General features: G+C 37.6%; 1 non-coding gene across 1 annotated transcript; it reads left to right on the top strand.

Annotated features, from left to right (window-relative positions):
* Nucleotides 1-1195: 1195 nt before the first annotated feature.
* On the top strand, nt 1196-1320 carry LOC118583313. Its single transcript, XR_004944897.1, has one exon. It is a non-coding gene; the product is annotated as a U6atac minor spliceosomal RNA (small nuclear RNA).
* Nucleotides 1321-10789: the final 9469 nt, after the last annotated feature.

Here is a 10789-nt window from a genome sequence, read left to right as displayed (position 1 = left end):
ATTTTAAAAATTAATTTAAAATTACTTGTATTCTTTGTGTGTGTGTGTGTGTGTGTGTGTGTGTGTGTGTGTACTAGGGATTAAACTTGAGGTTCCTTGGCTTATTGAATGCTACGCAAGCAACTGCTACTGAGCTGTATCCCATAGCATGATATAGAATATATTTTAGTAGTTGCTACAGTATTTTATTACATTATATAACTGTTGATTGGTGTCATTTTTTTTTTTTACTGAGTTAAATACAGAAATCTTACCTCTACGTCATTTTACTCTCTGTTCTTTAAAATACTCGATTAAAATGTTTCCTTGAGAATGTTTATACTCCTATCAGACAGTATTGTGTTTCTTTAACCATCAAGCACCATTTAGAAAATTCCCAGAAGGAAGCTATATAACACGTACCCTTATTTCTGCATACTATGTTCTTTATGTTGTTTCAAGGAGCTTGTTTTCTTTCTGTTTAGAGAATTCCTAATTAATGACTTCAGAATATGTCACTGGACAGTTCTCTTGACTGTTCTTTGTTTGAGAATGCCTTATGCTCCTCTTTATTTCTGAAGGATATGTTCTCTGGGTAGAACATTCTTAGTTGGCAGTTCTACATTTTATTTTCACAGTTTGAAAAATGTGATACTTTCCTTTGGCCCAAGGGTTTTGATAAGGGATTGATTGTCATTCAAACAGATTTTCCTCCCCAAAAAGCTGTTGTATCTGTTTCACTAGTTTTTTGTTTTTGTTTTTTGTTTTCTTTCTCTTTGATTTTATGTTTGACTATAATGGGTCTTAAGATTTCTTGCTGGTTATCCAGTTTGGGCTTTGCTGGATTCTTAGATCTGTAGGCTTCTGTCTATTGCAAACTTTGGAAATATTTTCCATATTATTTCTTTGCATTTGTCAGCTGCTTTAGGTATAACTCTGAGATGTAGGAAGCACAAAGCACAGGGAACTCACTGCCATGTTAAGTATGGTTCAGTCTATCTTCTGCTCTCTTACTTGTGGAGTTTTCTCATGTTTGATATATAGTTTCCAGTGTTATTAGAAGTTATTAATGAGGGAAATAGGGAACTCGCTGCTTTGTCTTCCCTAAAGCTATATATTCTTACTATATCGCTTAGCTACCTATAACATATAGAATTACCTGTTCCATAATGTGCTGAAATAATTTTCTAATGAAATTAGCTAGCTGAGTTTTGATGTATTGTATGAAAACAGAGAAGGTTCATATTCCCATAGAGGAGGATGGAAGGGTCCTTGGGTCTAATGGGATGAATATGGTTAAGGTAGTATGATCTAATTTGTGATAGCTAACCACTGTTGTTTAGGTTGTATGGTAGTGGATACCTTTAATCCCAGCACTCAGGAGACAGGGGCAGGTGAATCTCTAGAGTCAAGTTTAAGGGCTGTCTAGTTTACATGGAAAGTTCCATGCCAGCTCAGGGCTACATAGTGAGACCCCAACTTTAAGAAAAAAGAAACTACCTGTCTGTTAAAAATAAATAAATAAATAAATAAATGAAATAGCCCAAAAAGATTTATTTCTTAAAACACAAAGGCCTTAAAATAGCAGGTATTTCAATTGGGGTTCTGAAAAAGTTCAAATTAGCAAGGAGGAAAAGCAAAAGGTCATATCAGGTGGGAAGAACAGTAAGGGTCATCATCACAGCATGAGAATCTTATAGATCAAGAGAAGACAAAGTGAGATTGTAGGTTTCCAAATCATTTCACAAAATCAACCAATTTAAGGACCAAAACAGAGTAGCACTGCCTCCCCCCCCCACTCCAGCACTATGTTGGCTGAGCCAACCTTCATCTGTTTTTGTAGTTGTCAAATAGTTCTCAAAATCCTGTTGAAAACTGATAAAGAAGGAATCAAAAAGGATATTCTTGTCCACTTCACTCTCTAGTATACAAAGCAGAAGTTTGAAAGTGATTTTTCTTTTGTTCTTTTGAGTGTCATATTCACATATAATACACATAGATGCTTCTAAGTACTTATAAGGTTTTTTTGGTGTTAAAATATTTTTCAAGCATTTCTCTAGATTGATATTTTTGTTTAAAATTTCCTGGGACATAGTGAACTATTTAAGAAATACATAGATTTATGACTCCCCCCCCCCCCCCGAAATTTGGAACATTTTCTTTACTTCTATCTTTATTTACCACTTCAATTCCTTTGGGAATTGATACAATTCTGAGAGCAATTTGTATTTTTAGATTCTTTGTTTGTGTTTTTCAAGATAGGGTATCGCTGTGTAACAGCCCTGGTGGTCCTAGAACTCTCTTTATAGACTAAGGTTTTCTTGAACTCACAGAGATCTGCCTACCTCTGCCTCCCAAGTATTGGCATTAAAAGCTGTGCCATCATGCCTAGCTGCTTTTTGATTTTTATACCTGCCATAATTATCATTTTACACATGTTGCTCTGGACAAGGTCCTAGAGGCTCACTTGTTAAGACTTAGTCACCAATTTGGTGCCATTGAAAGGTGATAGAAACTTCTAAGAAGTATGGCCCACTAGAAGGGTTTAGGTAATTGGAGGTTGTGGTAGATTGAATGTAATTGCCTCTATAAACTCACAGAGAGTGGCTCTATTAGGAGGTGTGGCTTTGTTGAAGTAGGTGTGGTCTTGATGGAGGAAGTATGTCACTGTGGGGTGGGATTTGAGGTTTCTCTCCTATGCTCAAGTTGTACCTATTTTTGACACAGACTCTTTTTGCTGTCTGCAGGTCAAGGTGTAGAACTCTCAGCTCCTTCTCCAGCACCATATCTGCTTGCACACCTCCATGAAGATAATGGACTAACCTCTGAAACTTTAAGCTACCCCCAATTAACTGTTTTCCTTTATAAGAGTTACCATGGTCACAGTCTCTCTCCATAGCAATATATACCCAAAGAGAGAGGTGTTCTCTTGCTGGGGCTTGTGCGACATTTGTCATTTTCTCTTTTCACTTCCTGTTCACCATAAGGTAAAGAGACTTCATCTTCCAGGTGTTCCAACTGAGATGTACTGTTTTCAGAAGCAGTAGCACCAATTCATAATAGATGCAAACTCCCAAAACTGTGAGCCACAATAAACCTGTTTTCTTTACAAAGTAATTTATCAGAGTTATTTTTTGTAGTTATGGAAAGCTGATTAACACACGTATACACACAAAGAGAAAACAATAGTACTCATGGACATGTATTTATAGATACATATGAATATGTAATAATAGGTAGAAACACACATGTATGTGCAGAGTAGTTTCTGTAGCTTTTGTGTATTCCTATGTGTGAGAAAAGAGAAGAAGATGATATTGTTTTACTAAATTCTTAGGAATTTCCATAAAAATTTAGGAGACAGTCTATCATGTATGGCATCCAATTGCCATTCTCCTATAGATATTTGTGCTTTAAACCTGCAGCAGATAAAACCTATGCAGAAGAGTTTCAGAATCTATTCAGTGATGTTTAGAATATTCTAGAGCAAGAGAAGAAACAGAGTGTGACTTCATTGTCTGCTGAATTGAATGTTCATCTCAATTTGTTCCAAAGACCAAATGCCCTTATGGGGCTGAGTTTGGTCTCTTTCTGGAATTCACTAAACCCATCCATATAGTGATATTTTATTTGTATTGAAATGTGATTTTATTTGTATGTTAATAAAGTTGCCTTGAGGTCAGGGCAAGCCAGAGCAGAAGCTGGGTGGTAGTGGTGCACGCCTTTAATCCCAGCACTTGGGAGGCAGAGCTAGGTAGATCTCTGTGTGTTCAAGGACACAGCCAGCATGGCAGACACACGCCTTTAATCTCAATACCAACTATAAAAGACCTGGAGGTCTGTACAAACAGGCAGTGATGAGGAGGTCATGTGGCTGGGTTTACAACCAATGAGAAAGCAGAACAGAAAGTCTATAAAAAAGACAGGACACACAGAAGTAGGTCTCTTGCAGAGAGGAAGGACAGCAGAAGCAGTGAAGGGTAAGGTTTTCTGCTCTTGTTCTGACCTCGTGGTTTTTAACTCTGCAATTGGTTCTGTGTTTCTTATTTAACAAGATGGTTACATCTACAAGTCCAGTCTGGTAACATTTTACTATATTAAAAAAACCAAACCAAAGCAAACAAAATGCAAATGTATCTAAAATAACAATTTCCATAAATCCTTTTAGAATCTCCTTTGGCAAGGAAGTCTTTTGAGAGTCCAACTCAACCTGAACAGACTTTTTTAGAAGCCCATTTCCTGTTTTTCTCTCCAGGAAACACAGAGAATAGTGTTCTTGAAAAAGTTCCAAGCTCCTTGCTGGAGATCAGCTTCCTTGGTTAATTCTGAATCTCTCATGCATCAGGTACAGCTGCACATAAAATGTTTGCACATAGACCCCTAAAATCCAGTCCCCATTAGTATGGCCCTTCTTATATATAGTTCTTAAGTAAATCCTTTTTAAACATAAGTGGTTATCATTCCCTGTAATGGTTTTTGTGTTCAATACTTGATGTGCATTTCCCCCTGCATATTATTTGTTTAGGAGTGGTGTAGCATCCTGATGAAGAATATGGGCCACAGAGTCAGAGGCCTAGTCAAAGCCTCACTCCTTCCCTTGTTTTCTGGGTGGCTTTGGGCAAAATGGTAGCATATGTATGCTTCAAATTTCTTATTTGAAAGAAAATAAAAAATCCCTTCACTGAAACAGCTAATGGACATCAAAGTACATAAGAGGACACCTAAAATATTTTGTGCTTTATGCACATTTGCTATTACCATTTTAAATATAATCATCAGTCTGCGAAGTCTGGCCTTTAAGCTGATGTCATTCCACCTGCAGCAAAGAATTCAGTCTTGATAAATATCATCTGAGGAAAAATCTAGAACCTTCCATATTATACATATTTTCTTCATTAAAAGAGGCCAACTACTTCATTATTTTAAAATGTTGACCAGGATTTTGGAACTTAGTTTATTTCTAAGCCTGCTTTATAGGTGTTACACTGGGTGGCAACATGTTGCTAGTCATCAGGGAAGATGACTAAGGTCATGTGAGAATTTAACCCTTGCTGCAGTGGGAGCTTAATCTTTGCTAATGAATTACATTCCCATGGGTATTTAGGTTTTTGTTTGTTCATTTGTTTTGTTTCATTTTGTTTTTCCAGCAAATGACTTCTGACTCTATTATTATCCCCTCCAGTGCCCATTGATTCAGAGAAAATAACAAGTGGAATTTACTGTTTTGATTTTGAACTAAATCTTGAGTCTGTTTTCATTGTAATTCAAGGCACTGCTTAATCCTTTGCTTAGAAGCTGTTGGAGTGAAAATGTTCATGTTGCAGATTTACTTTTTGACAATGGTGCACGAGAAGATAATTTTGCAAGAACAAGAAAATATGATACTCACTGGAAGAAATTGAAATGAGGAACACCCTGTCCAGTGTGCTAACAAAGTGGGGATTCCTTTCCAAAGCTTTGTTCTGTGCAAAGGATACTTTTCTGGTGTGCTGAGAAGTTGTCTCTGGGACCGTCACACTTGGAATTCCAGCAGATTACCCTATCATCAAGTCATCAGTATGCTGCTATTTGAATAAACACAGCTGTTGTTTTCCAAGAAATATGGCTAGGAGCAGCAAGGAAAAAAGGGCAATTAGTGTTATTGAAATGGAGGGGTACTCAGGATGGCATATATATATTTATGAGAGTTTTCGTTTCCGAATAGCTATTTGCCATGCTGTGACTGAGCAGTGGGGGGGTGGGATGGGAGATGGAAAAGGGTGGTGGTAATAAGCCTTTCTCCAAATCCTTGCTACTTCACCGCATTCTGTGATCTAATATTAATTATGAATAATTTTCATAATTAAATACATACTTTAATTCATGTGACCTTGTGTTATCTTCCTCTAGAAAGAAACCTTAAAATTTTTATGACATCTAAATTTAAAAATTATGCTGATGATTTTCACTAGTTTTCTAGTTGTTAGAGTATCTGAAAGATATCATGTCTCGGAATCAGGTACAATGCTTACTTTCTGGGGTGTGGGGAGATGGACAGGCAAATTTTCCTCTTGGTTTAATGAATAGCACATCAGAAAGGTCAGGTTATAGAGCAGTTGTGTGGCCAAAGGTAAAAGATTCTTTCTTCTGCATCTCCTACTGCATCGCAACTTCGTCTGTGATGTGGATATTGAACGATGTGGCCTTTAAAGACCCTGTAGGTTCCATGGTTCTTTTAAGGCAGAATTTTATGATTAAGCTCTGGTAGTCAATGCTAATCAATATACTTATTTGAGATCCATGAAAACCTGTGGTTGTAGTTTCTATTGTCTAGCTGTTGTACTTTCAGTATAAATGAAGACAAAAATAGGGATGAATAATTAAGATTTTTTGGGTGCTTCATTTACCTAAATCACTTTGTTTTGATTTTGCAGTCTTTAGTGTAGTATTCATAGTTAAACACTGTGGTTTAAGAGTGTTTGCTTGGCAGGTGGCAGGGTAAAGGAATGGTAGATTAGAGAATAACTTTCAAAGTTCTAATATTTCTAGGATAAGATTTCCAGGTAAAAGATGAAGCTAAGCAAAGCCTTTTGTATCTAGGAGCATTGCTGTGGTTTAGTTTAAAGACATCTCACTAAAGCCCAGAAGACTCACCAGGCTCCCACTTGCTTAGTGTCTTGAGTTGGTTCCTAATTTAAAAGTGAGTCCTTATGTTTAGTCTAATGAACTTAAATAGTTTAAACACATAATAGAAAAACATAATCAAGGTCAAGGATATTAGAGATGCATGCCCCTCTACATCCCCAGGGAGATGTTCTAAATAGATGTGAATGAAAGATCCTACCTGTGGTAGTTTGAAAGTAACTGGCCCCCATAAACTCATAGTGGGTGGCATTATTAGGAGGTATGGTTTTGTTAGAGTGGATATGGTCTTGTTAGAGGAAGTGTGTCACTATGGGGGTGGGGTTTGAGGTTTCCTATGCTCAGCATACCTCCCAAGGTCTTAGTTGACTTACTGTTACCTGTGCAAGATGCAGGATTCACAGCTCATGCTCCAACACCATGTCTGCTTGCATGTAGTCATGTCCCACCATGATGATAATGGACTGAACCTCTGAAAATGTAAGCCACCCCAATTACATGTTTTTCCTTTATAAAAGTTGCCTTGGTCCTAGTGTCTCTTCACAGCAATAGAAACCCTAATGAAGACATCCCCTAAAGCTCATTCAGAAACGAGCAGAAACTTTGGAAGAATGACACAGCTCTTTGAGTAACATTCAGGATTCAGGGTCTACAGAGAAAGGATGACGAAGGTTTTGGCTCCTCAGTCAGGACAGGAACTGTTTATTCTGTGTCTGAGGTCTGATTGTGTGACCTTGGGTCCAGCCAGGAGATGCTGTGATCTGAACCCAACCCTCCTCATTAACAGTAGCAACACATAGAAGCATGCTGCTTTATTCTTCCAGAGCTCCCCGCACTTATTATCTCATCTTTGATCCATTTTTAGGATGGTGTTAGCCTTACCTCATGCTCAACATGTCATCATTTCCTTGGAGACATTATGGCTTTGCTGTTAGGTCTGGTATTTCTCCTCATGTTTTGGACAACCTTTGCAGGAGGCTTAATGTGGTAGAACCAAATAACAAAGTTAGCTGAAAAAGAAAGCTTCTAGTTGGGGCACATGATACGTTTTAAAGGATGGGATTAAGCAGGGCTTATGCCATGATACCGGTCCCACTTTGTCCTCATATCAGGGAAACCCTACTGTTTTTCTTATTTAGTCTTCTGAGAACTACCTGCTTAATGCAGAGGCACTTACTACCTATAATTCTGTGCTCTGTAGAGCCCTGTTCCTTTCATTATCCCAATGCTTCTCTCTATATAAAGGAACCGGTCTTTTTCAGTATGTGTATTTTTTGTATACACCATTTCCTTTCTCAGAATTAGCATGAGTAATTGATTATTAGCCTGGGCTTGCTAGGGCAGCATGGCTTATACAAGAACTAGGGCAAAAGCCAAGAGGCAGTTTGTAGTGAAAAAATGCTGAAATTAAGCCTCTAAAATCTCCAGTCTGTCATTAGACCTTTATTTTCTCTAAACAGAGTTCTTGTTTATTTTACGAATTTAGGTATCCACTACTCTTTGAGTCCCAGAAACAGAAACGTATTTCTCATGGCTTCCTAGCGATTTTTATAGTTAATGTTCTAATTTTAGTATTATGTGTCCTTATGGGCTGCACTTTGTCCTCAAAGGCCATCACCTACTACCTATTTGGGTATGAACTTCATGCATTTCTAAATGGTATGATGAAAGCCATGACTGGCTCATGAGAAGTTCTGATGGGTGATTTTCTAACTTCAGAACTTGTGGAAATGCCAAGTAATGTGCATAAGGCAGTGTGGGCACTCATGTGTTGAGGTAGATACCCACTTGTGGGAGTAGCAGTCAAGGTTAAATGTGCTTCCACTTTCTTCTCTCATTCTTGAATAAGTACACTCTGCCAGATGGGACATAGGAATAGAGGTCCAGAAGCCAGGAAACTGGATAAGACACAGTTGGGTCCAACTAGGAATATTTCAAGGTTGGGTTATAGCCAGTCTTTAGAGTTTATAAACTGGAATCTGGAGAGAATATAAAAATCCCAGCCTGGGCCAAGTCAAAACCTCACCATAGTTTTCTAAAGCCTTAATTCCCTACTTCAAATATAGCCATTCTGGGAGTTAAGACTTCAACATATATATGTGGAATATATATGTTTATGCATATATATATATATATATATATATTTATTTATGTTCTACAATACTATCTAAATTTAAGCCATCACATTGTAGTCTACGCTTTTGCATTATAGAGAACAGTAATGAACTTGGCCATATCCTCAATGCTCTGGCAGAATATGAGGCTGGATCCAGCATGAAGAAGAAACCAATATTCTTTGGGGTACCTATTCATTTGAAGTAACTACTGCAATTTTTAAGAGACACCAGAGACATGGTTCCAAGTTGTGTTCATCTTTTATTAACCCCTTTTATTAACCCCTTGAGACACCTCATAATGTTTTATGAAGGGATCCCAAGAGTTCCTGATCACTCAGGCTATAGCTGATAGTGACCCAGCAGTCACAGGTAATTTTGTAGCCAATCACCCAGACCTGTGCTTCCCTGAGGGGAATAGCTCTTGCTTTTGTTTGTGCTGACAGAAGATATTGAGTCATAGTGAATGAGTCCTGTTGGGAGTAAGTTTCATGTATCACCATGGTGCCTCGAGCCCATAGGTCAGTCTTAACAATAATTAATATCTCAGAGTTCATTTTGTACAGACAATTGTGTTAGCACATTTCATTGGCTTAATATGCAATGCTGTATAGATAGGTAACAAATGCTCACTCCACATAGAATGAAATACGCTCAGATAAGTTAAACAATTCCCACAAGTCCGCAGATATTAAGGGGTGGAGATTAAATTTAAAACCAGATAGATGGAAGCCAGAGGCTATACTTTAAGGATACTACATATCGCCTTCAAATCTGGCCATCTGCCCTTCTCCCACATTAATCTCCTACCCCTTCCAGCTCCCAGCTCCAAGATGAATGGATTTTCATATTAGCAGGATGTGATTTTGACATGCCAGCCAGGGACACAGAATTTGCACTTTTATTTCTATCTAGTATTCCCTACAACTAAGATGGAGTTGAATTCGCTAGGTTACCTTTACAGGACTGTTGAGAGAAGTTTGGCTATATTTTCAGTATGAGCTAAAGTACCCAAAAGAGGAGCCCACAGTATTTGTGCTATTGGAGATTTTATCAGTGATGTTATTAGTATTTGTTTCAACGGTTGTATTTACTATCTCCAATGAAAAGTACTTCTTTTTAGCTTTCATATGTTTTCAATTTTCTTTCTTCTCTTGGTTATTTTCTTGTCTTGTCCAATTATAATAAATAAATAACATGTGAACGGTACTTTCAAAATGAAGTACTTTTCTAAATGCACAAAGACCTTTATAATAGGATTAGTCTATTCCATGCAAACAATTAGTTTTTAATTGTCTCTGTATTTTGTTGCACACATTTTCAATGCATGCAGCACCTGCAAAGTGATCATCTTTTAACAATTTCCAAACTAGGGCAATATATATACTGATTTGAATGAAATAAATGAACAAAAATTCAATAGCAGAAGCCAGGTAAAGAAAGTGGGGCATATATATTACTCCAAGCAAAATTGTTTGGAAACAAAGCATTTTATGTCACCTCCCTTAGAGTTCAGTGGCTTTTTGAAGAGAACTCCTACATTTACTATCCACCCAGAAGTTTAAATCCAAGGTTGTTTCACAATGCTGCCTTCTTTTCTAAGTTTTCTTTTTAGGAGTTGAGAGCACCCAAACAGAGAGGTGAACATTTAAAGAATGGTGCATAAAATGAAGCTGCACTAATATGAAGCAATTGTTCTGCTGTGGATTCCTGAGAGTTGAATTAAACAATTCATGCCTAAGAATAAGATGAGTTCCATAATAAGCATAATTCTCTGTCTCTGAAACTAGGCAGAAAACTTATAAATGCACCTTCCTGAAAGAGTGTTCTTACTGGTCTGCAGATCTGAGCACTCTGTTCTCTCTGGGATGTACCTGACTATTAGTTCTTAAGCAGTTGAAAGGAGGTCTTGAATTGGAACTCAGCCCACACTATGTTCTATGTGGTGTGGCTCCATGGGCTCTCCCTACTCTTTGGTAGAAACTCGCTTAGCCTGAGATGCTGATGTATTGTGTTCTTCTACTTAACAGGAGAGCCTCATGCTGTGGGATAACACTTTTGTACACTGGTTTAAC

This window comes from Onychomys torridus, chromosome 4, assembly GCF_903995425.1.
Source record: "Onychomys torridus chromosome 4, mOncTor1.1, whole genome shotgun sequence".
NCBI lineage: Eukaryota > Metazoa > Chordata > Mammalia > Rodentia > Cricetidae > Onychomys > Onychomys torridus.
This window is presented reverse-complemented; position numbering and strand designations above follow the sequence as displayed.